The sequence below is a fragment of the Malurus melanocephalus genome, unplaced genomic scaffold (assembly GCF_030028575.1).
Source record: "Malurus melanocephalus ecotype Western Australia unplaced genomic scaffold, MMel_1.1 scaffold_194, whole genome shotgun sequence".
NCBI lineage: Eukaryota > Metazoa > Chordata > Aves > Passeriformes > Maluridae > Malurus > Malurus melanocephalus.
The window spans coordinates 247,882-256,598 of NW_026623426.1; the positions used below are offsets into that span (position 1 = coordinate 247,882).

Consider the following 8,717-nt stretch of genomic DNA (forward strand, 5'->3'; position numbering starts at 1 on the left):
AAAGTCTAATAACAGAATCCATCTTTTATTTATAGCAAAATAAATTGGTAAATAGTGAATATTTATTACTTAAGCAAAGAGAGTTTTCCAGATAAAGCCAATGGCATGCTGCCAATAAGTAGAATACACAGGCATTTGGCAAAATGCCATCTTCTTGATGCAAAATTGTTCTTAAGTGATTCTTACTGGATAAGTATTTCTCTTTACCAAAATGCTTCTTACTCCCTAATTTATGAGATACTATAAATCAACTCATCAGATGTTTTATTAAGCTTTCTTGTCTGAATTTGCATTTAACCACTGCTAGGATTACCCGAGGTAAAAGTGCTATCACTTATGCAAAGGCACAAAAGCACWATGGATCTGATACAAATAATGCTGCTGTCAAATGAAACCTTTCTTGCCGATCACTGACGGCTTTCTGCCTGTTAGGACAGCTCTTCTAAAGCTTGACAGAAAAATCCACCTATACCATTAAGGTACAAATTAATATAAACAACTCAGGAAAGTRTTTGTAGGCAGCCTGGGATTTTTTTCACCTTTCTCAATCAAAATTCCCTTTTTTTAAGTTAATCACATCACCACGTAACACATTTCAACAGCTGAGGGAAGACAGTCCAAAACTAAAAATCTCAAAGTCTGAGCTTAACAAATGCTTCTGAAAACACAGGTAAGAGTATCTAAACTATCCATCTTTTTTAGCAATATATATTGTGATACTTGAATTAAACAAGGTAACACTAAATGTCATCAGAGTAAACTCTTTATACCTGATGAACAACCACCCTTTCATCACTGATGGATATCAACTCTGCCTTGATTATGCTTGCTGAGGACCAGTAACATATATTTCTTCCATGGGAGAAAAAAAACCCAGATCCTATTTTTAGGTGAAAAAGGAGAGTATGCTCTGGAATAAAGCTGAAACAAGTGAAACAAAAAGTCAAAAGTGTCAATTACAAATTTCCTAACACAGGCTAAAATAATATGAAAGAAGTTCTTAACGAAATCACATCATCCTATTTACTTTTTGTAGCTATTTCTGTGTGCTTCTGTGAAACAAAAGGGCACACTCCTGACTAAATTTATCCCTGTTATTCACAAATCTACTTACTCTTTCTCACTAGTATGAATAGCTTTCTGAACTATGCAGCAACACAAGCTCAGCATTGAGCATACCTAGTTGTTGTGGGCCTTTTTTTTTTTTTTTTTTTTCCTCAAGGAATGCTACTGGTTACTTTGGCAAGGAGACATAAGGCTGTAAATTCCTATCCTCCATCAGTAGCACTGACCTCAGAGCAAACCCCACAACTGGCTACAGGCATCCAACATCCATCATTGCTCCTGAAACCTAATCTTTCAGGGAAGGACAGCTGCACTGGGCAGTAGTTAAGCAGCTTTCTAAGATACACTATCATCCTAAACAAACAAAAATAAATAAATAAAACTTCCTGTCCTACTTTCTGATTAGTGCTTTAGAAATCTCTCATTGTATGTTCTTCACACCAAATGAATGACATTCACAATATAGTTGTTTGCTTATTAAGAAAAAATAGTCAAATTCCAAGAGTTGTTAATACACAGTACACCTGAAAGAGGATTTTAATAATAAGAAGTAAAGAAATGATGCACCTGACACTCACATTACTGAAAACCTAGACAGAAAATACTTGTTCCTAAAAACAGTCTCTTAAGAAAAGACTACARCTCTCTCCTAAAGTAAAAAGAGAAGAAAATTGAAAGTGTGATTAACAGAACTTTGATAACACAAAAGAACACAGACAAATTAACCATGTCTTGAGGTCAGAAATAGTGACACACATCTGCTTCATAAACCCCTTCTCTGTGCCATAAAGTAGACAAAAGAAMGGGATAGAGTACAGAAGACCTGTATGTATTTTTGTGAGCTTTGAGATCAGTTTTATCTTTTTGTTTTTTTAAGAAATGGGAAAGGAGGAGGTAGGAGAGGGAGTGAAAAAATAAGATAGTAGAAATAGCACTCTATTCCTTGTACACAAAATTCAGCTTTTTTTGGCAAAGTTTTATAAAAAGAGTATAGCCCACTGATAGTTCCAAAAGCAGTTAAGATTTTAAAAAATTCAATCATCAGTGTAAAGCAAGAAAAATTACTGTGTTCAAACCTAGCACACAATTACTTTCTGAAGATCAGAAAGACTAAGACATTGCTACAAGGATGTGTTTGAATTTTCTCTTGCTGAGTCAAAGCAAGTAATAAAACCCCTAGACTTTTGGGTAAAACCAGTGAATAAGCCAAGGTGAGATGCTGAAATCAAAATGGGATTTGGTGAATTTGTGAGACAAATGTATATATATTTGAAAATTTACGCCTAAGTCACTTTTGTTTTGGTCAGGCTGGTACTGACTATATTCTTGGGAATCACTCAATTCTGCCACCTAAAAAGCCAGATTTTGCACACCACTTTCTGAAATCTAACAGACAAGTAATTTCCAGAACACTAAAAACTGTAAAACAAAGAGAATACAATTGCTTGCATTACTTGATACACCACATTTGATATACTGCGTAGGAAAGAAGCGTGCATTACCTGACCACAACAGTATGTGAGCAGTTCGGCTGGCACTAACCAGGACATCCATTTTGACTGTCTGCAAATAATAAATTAATTTGTATACCCATGGAGTGCCTTCAGTAACTGGAATATTACTGAAAAACTCAATAACTTCATTGTGCTCTAATACGAAGAAGCTCAAAACACGATAGYGGACTATTAGGTTGTGTCTGCTGATATAATAAATCAAAGTGCCTAAAATTCCATCATTTTCTGTTGGCTGAGGACGAYATTTTCTGCCCATTCTTTGTATTCRAAGGAACACATGGAATCCCCATCAAAACCTGATATCAAATATAAACAGGGAAGCTGTTTTTTTTTAAAAACCTCCCTCTTTTGAAACTCTACTGCAAGATGAATCACATTCTCCTTTTTGTTTTTCTCCTTCTGTAACTGTGCTGTTAAGGTTATRAAGAATACTGCCACAGCATGTAAGCAGAAGAACTTAAAGAGGTAAATTTTAAGGAATATTTTTGGGAAGCACAGACTACGTATACCTGCTGATGTAGTTAAAAATTAAGCTGATAGTATTTAGTTAGACTCGTCGCTTTCATGAATGAACTGAAAGAACTTGAAAAATAATTAAGTTTTTTAAAAGCATTACAYATTCAATTTAACATAATTTTTTGCATAGAAGCTATTTTTTATTGTTTTTTATCTATTTTCCCAGCATTTTAGCTAACCACTTACTGTAGCAAGACACAAATATGCAACGTTTCTAGTATCATCAACCTCCCAAAAGTCACCTGAGCTTATGAAACRCAAGTTAAAAAAGCAGTAGTAAACATGGTTCTACCAATGCCCAGTGTCTTAAAAAACAATTGAAATGAGGCTTATTGGAAAGGAATTTACAAGGAAAGAACTCTCATATAATTTTTTTCTAAATCATCAGATTTCTCCAGCTGTACTGCAGCCTTCACCGTAGCAGATCACCAGGAGAAGTAAGCTTCCTCTCTGCTCCTACTTGGTAAATTCCTGATAGTATACCAATAAATAGTTTTAAACACAGATTTTGCTTTAGGCTGCCAAGTTGCCAGCGTACATTCATTAATTGGCTTTATTTAAGGTTTTTTCCAAAGAAATCAAGGATTAAGCAAATAAAGGAAACAATTCAGAGAGTATGTGAAATTGAGAGTTTTCATTAAAATATTGTATGTTGACTGTGTTACKCCAACTGTTTTTCGAAAGAATTACAACAAAAGCAATCTCGTCTTACAACAGACGGCATTTTGTGACTGACACTGGACTTAAACCAGCAAACATCTATACCTTTTTCTCAGCTCGTTAGAGAACAAAAGCCTAAAAATCACCACAGTCCTATACAAAAATGAAATACAATGATTCCTAGACCTGTAGTGTATTATTCCTTTTGATACCCAAAGCACAAATGAAGTGCCTATCCTCTGCATTTCTGAGCCACCACCTTGGTTTACTGACAGGCAGTACGACTTACACATTTGAACCGACGTTTATCATTTGAGAAAGCCTTTAAAGCAGATTTCATTATATTTCATCAAAACTTTACCTAAGGCGCACACAACACATTTCARAAAATTAAACTCAGTCAATATTTGCTCAACTGTTGTCGATAATATGAYGAAAAAACCCTCTTGCTGTAACTGGCCCAACACCAAATGATGTATAACACTCTGATGTTTCAAAAGACAGCTTATTAAAAAATTAACATACCATAGGGAAACTGCATTTTGATTGTATAACCTTAGTGTGATTCAGCTTGAAAATCCTTTCAAATGAGAATTCTCAAAGAGCTTAGTAACGGAAGTTCATTTCGAAGGAAATCCAATATGCAAATATTTCAGCTGTGCTCTTTTACAAATTGTCTGCTTTGTCAGTTTCAAGAACTGAAAACCAACAATGGAACWGTGTAAGAATACTTGACCTTATTGCTTAACGTTTATTAAGAATGCTGTGGCTGGTGGATTTTACATTTCTGAAACTGACACTCAAGGAGGTATAGTGCATCTTCAGCCCTCGTCCCATAAACGCTGACTACGCTCCAGCCAAAGCCTTGGAGCTGACACACTCTCAAACTTACATAACACTTACAAAGCTAGTTTAAATACACCATCAATCTATGTCTGTTCCTGCCTCGTAGTAATCCTGTTTAGTTTATCTTTTAACCCTAGACTTGCATGGAAGAGTACCATTACTAATCTAATAGAAAAAACACACAGGCAACAAATCTGATTTTCTCAGCTTACAGAAAATATGAAATGCAGGAGGAACTCAAATCCAACTTTGCCCAAAATCTGCACCTCCTGAGTCATGTTCATCCCCATCTCCCATAGCAATCAGGAAAGCAGGGACATTGGACACCATACACGACTGGGGAAATAGATGAAGTAGGGTAAATAAAAACTAAATAATACATATTTTGCACACGTCTMCTAAAAAACTGCAATCTCACTTATTAGTCAGAAATGGCAACTTTGYTTTTGACACTATGCACCTGTGTAAAAAATGTCTGGTGAAAGTGAGCATATGCCATGCACTGGTATCTTCTCTATGAGAGCAGTTTATACAGGCCCCTAGTGGCTCAGCACACACAGCAGCAGATGAAGGGGAATTCCTACTATTCAGCTCGTGTAGTTTTGGTCCCTGCGTTCCTCAAAGGAAGAAGCAAAAGGCAATGTTACAAATGAAAGGTGAATTGCTGACTGGACTTGAATTGCCAGATACTTAGTTCTTTAACGCATTCCCCAGTACATTCTTACAGAATGTGAGAATCTCTCCTCAGATTAAGCACTGATTTACTATCACCCATTGAGTTCACTGACTGCTGGTGGTTTGAGTTACATAACCATCACAGCAAAATGCTTATTCACATTATTCTTTAGCGCTCGTTTTAAAAGTAGTATGACTGATGGGTCTAAAAGCAGGACCTAAGACCAGTTCCTGAAACCTAGTAATATCAAAGTACCATTTTCCTTACATTCACCATTCCTAACAGCTTCCCATAGCACACACAAACCATAATGAATTTCTTAGCATCATCTTAGAGTAGAAGACTTCTACTTAGACAAAGCTTTTATTGCTTTAGGTGGATATAAAAAAGCTATACATCATTTCTGCATTGAAAGATATCTAAATATAYCCCACCATATTACCACAAGTGACAAAACTAAAATTGGAAAACTAGTCATGTAAAAAGTCTCTCATTAAATCCATCCTTTCTGTAACACTCAATACCTTGAAAATCCCATGCCAGTAGATTTACAGCTTTTAGCAATTTTGACTGAGCAAAATTTGACAGCTGAATTTATTAAACTGACCAGTTTGTCAATTTCACACATTAAAAAAAGCACTAATAGCTCATCTCATGAGCGGGACTTTAAAGCAATGAAAAAAAAAATCCATGTAAAGTAAGATGCAAGTACATATGATCGTATTTAGGACAGGGGAGATTTTTTTTTTTTCCTTCAGAGTTTCTCCATTCATAACAAGAATTGTAGGAGCTTCGTTGCTCCCAGCTCAGGAGAAAATTATGTCATTTACCATACACTTTTACAGAAAAAAAAGGAAGTATTGACGGTTGCAACATTTTAAACCACTAACAAATACTAGAAGAAGGAAAAATACCGTATATACATTTTTCCATCCCTGTACTGAAATTCCCAATATTGTCCCAACATTACACACAAGTTGCTTGTGCTTGAACAAAAGGTGTGTTGCAAGCAATCTCTGAAAGGCTGAGAAGACAATCATAGCTTCCCACATTAATGCTAAATTTAAGACAATACAAGTGCCATCAAAAACACTCATGTCTGCAAATGAGAAACTCGAAGGTAAATCAGTATCTACGGACCTATCCCCAATGTAACGCCGTCTCAGGCGACATGTGAAGGAACACATAACACCCTACTACTCTGCGTAAATAAACTGACCCTTCTACGTGCGTGAAAACTGGGAAYATGGACATCGAAACCATGGTAAAGAAGCTGCCATCCTTACACGAGGCAGTAACKGTACAAAGGCCAGGCAAAAGAATAAAATACGCATGACAGCAGTTCTGGAGAAGTAACGAGGAGCAGACATTCAAAAGCCATACATGCAAGGCTGAGTGATAATCGCTTAAAATGGAAAGAATACAGTTCTGTCGAGGACGGAGGGCATAATAGAAAACAGGCAAAATAGGGGATTCAGTGCAAAAAAGCAACTGTTTTATCTGCCAGTCTGGGAGAGCCCGGTTGCAGCAGTAAGGAGTGCCTCCTTGCACGGGCAGACGGCGCAGAGGGAGCTGCTAAGTTTGCTGAACAAATTCAGGAACCCCTTTGCAAGCGCTCGGAAAACTGAGTTTCCAGCCCGATGTGCTTCCTTTCAAGTGGTTTCGCGAGAGTAAACAAAGAAATTAAAAGCCTAACCTGTTAAAAGCTTCGCATCTCCGTGCCTCTCTGCTCCGCCGAGAGACAGCAGGAGGAGGAGGAGAAGGAGGAGAAGAMGGAGGAGGAGGAGAAGGAGGAGGACGATGAGGAGGAGGAGGGAGCCCTGCTCGGACCGGCGCCGGGGATCCCTACTGGCCGGTCACCCCCCAAGCCCCATCTCCAGCGGCGGGCGCCTGGTGTTTCACCCCTGCTACCTTCCCCCTTCTCCGAGCCCGTTAGGATAAACAAAACAATTAATATTAATAATTCGCTCRCTAAAGCAAACACACACCGTGTAATTACCGTACTCCCCTCTCCCCGCCCGCGTAGAGCGGCACTCAGTGGAAACGTCGACTCCGATCCATCAATCGCCCTCTCCCTGCCCCATCCCCCGTCCCCGCACCGCAGCTCCCCTCGCTCCCCGAACAGGCCTCGCCGCCAGGCTGAGACCCGGCGGGGAGCGCGGGGAGCGGGCTGGCAGCGGCCGGGAGCGAGCCCCGGGGCACCCACGGGAGAGTTGTGTGCGGGGGACATGAGTGCGGGCTGAGCGCACACACACGCGCACACACACACACTTTTGTGCTCGCACACACAAGCGCGCCTAAAGAGGCGGTAAAGAGGGAGCGGCGGCGGAGGAAAAATGGGTCAGGAGCGGGGCAATTACCTGGTCATGCTGGCTCCCCCGGTCCCAGCAGCAGCCTTCGCCGCTGCTCGCCCGCCTGCCGCTGCTTCCCGCCGCCGCCGCCGCCGCCACCTCCTCCCGCTGCTCCCGGTCGGCTCCGGGGCGGCCAATTTAATCCGAGCCCCGCAGCAGCAGCAGCAGCTGCTAAGAGCGAAGCCCCGCCGCTGCTGCCTGGCGCTCGCGTGTGTCTCTCACAGTCCGGCGCCGGGGAGCGGGAGAGAGTCAGCGAGAGTCCGAAAATCCAGCATCCAGAAGAGCCAGGTCCCCGCCTGCCTCCTCTTGCCAGCGCCGCCTCTCCTCCACGCTGCTCTGCTCCGCTCTGCTCTTCTTCTCTTCTTCTCCTTCCTGCGGCGGCTGCTGCTGCTGCTGCTGCTCCCGGGCGCGCTCTCTGTTCCCGAGCTGCTGCTCCGTTTCCCCTCCTCCTCCTCCTCCTCCTCCTCCTCCCTCACTCTCGCTCTCTCTCTCCCTCTCTCCCTCTCTCCCCTTCTTCCTTCCCCCTTCACTCTTTTTTTCCCTCTTCCTCCTTTTCTTTCTTCGTCTTTTTTAGCCGATTCTTTCGCTACAAATGAAAGCTTAGTCTCCCACCCACTCTCCCGCCCCCCCTTCCACAAAAAGTGCAGTGCAAACAAAAGCGAGGGAAGAGGGCACAGGGCGGGCGGAGTGGGGAGGGCAGACACGGGAAAAAATCCCAGAAACCGTCCCCGAGAGCCGAAACACGAACAACCCTCCCCCCACTCCGCTTCACTCCTTTGGGGGAGACGGGGTACCCCGCGGGGACACCAGTAGAGACGACGCTCTCCCGTTTCTCGGGTTTGTTGCGGGGTTTGGTTTGGATGGCCGTCCGTTTGCGCTTTTTTGTGTGTGTTCTTTCGGGTTTTTGTTTGTTTTTTGTTATTTTTTTTTGTCGGGTTGTGGGTTTTTTGGTGTTTTTTTTTGCGATGGTTCTGTTTTAATCCTCTTAGGCGGCGCGGATGGCACACAGCACCCTCACGGCCCCCAGTGTCGGTCAGAGCGCTGTGCCGCCCGTGGCTCTGCGTGCCCGCCAGCGCGGGGGGGGAGGGG

The 8,717-nt window shown here is 41.7% G+C and overlaps 1 protein-coding gene across 1 annotated transcript in view; it reads right to left on the minus strand.

Moving 5' to 3' along the window:
• The window catches only part of LOC130577788 (receptor-type tyrosine-protein phosphatase delta-like), a 254,809-nt gene extending 246,732 nt beyond the window's left edge, over positions 1-8,077 (minus strand). Inside the window, exon 1 of the mRNA XM_057373376.1 lies at positions 7,638-8,077. The gene's annotated coding sequence lies outside the window, so the exon portion shown is untranslated. The remainder of the gene's footprint in view (positions 1-7,637) is intronic.
• Between the last annotated feature and the right edge of the window lie 640 nt (positions 8,078-8,717).